At 35.0% G+C, this 640-nt stretch overlaps 1 long non-coding RNA gene across 1 annotated transcript; it reads left to right on the top strand.

Annotated features, from left to right (window-relative positions):
• LOC147820147 (uncharacterized) lies at positions 1-561 on the top strand. The gene is made up of 2 exons (XR_015437562.1): positions 1-88; positions 260-561. It is a non-coding gene; the product is annotated as an uncharacterized LOC147820147 (long non-coding RNA).
• The last annotated feature ends 79 nt before the right edge of the window (positions 562-640 follow it).

Genomic DNA, 640 nt, shown 5'->3' with positions numbered 1-640 from the left:
AAATCCTCATCCCATGTGCTTTGACTGGTGCAGCTGTGGTCATCATTATAACTGGAGTTATTCTGGGATTTATACACAAGACCAAAAGGTTTGTTTATCAATTTATTTTTTGATAATTCATAGTTGAGGACTGGCAGATAAAGTGAAAAAAACTATTTATTAATGCAAATATTCATGATTATGCTCCTTTTTCTGACAATTATTTTTTATTATTGTTTTAAAGTTTGGCGTTTCATTAACTATCCCATCTTATTTAAAGATACCGTTCATGGTCGATCATAGTCGATCATGGTCGAAGACCCAGATGAGCCTTACATGAGCCTTCAGCAGCCAACAGATGAACTATATGAAACTATCTCCTCAATTCAGCGTCAACGAGACACCAACATGACAAGATCAGGAAGCAATGTGTAGTGACTGTCCACTTGGATGATCAGAAATAGATGGAAGAGACACTGATTCAAGTTGAAAAAACTATGAAAACATTTCAACCTGAAGTCAGGTCAATATAAATATTATGCATCATGTGAATGTTTGATTAAAGGTTCCATATTGTATAAAGTGAGGTTTCCATGTCTTCTGTGCTTATAAAGCAGGTGTAGGTTCTATATTAATACTGTGAAAGTATGAAAGCGCTCTG

The sequence above is a fragment of the Seriola lalandi genome, unplaced genomic scaffold (genome assembly GCF_002814215.2).
Source record: "Seriola lalandi dorsalis isolate HSWRI2012SDOR001 ecotype SW California unplaced genomic scaffold, Sedor1 jcf7180001985813, whole genome shotgun sequence".
Lineage (NCBI taxonomy): Eukaryota > Metazoa > Chordata > Actinopteri > Carangiformes > Carangidae > Seriola > Seriola lalandi.
This window is presented reverse-complemented; position numbering and strand designations above follow the sequence as displayed.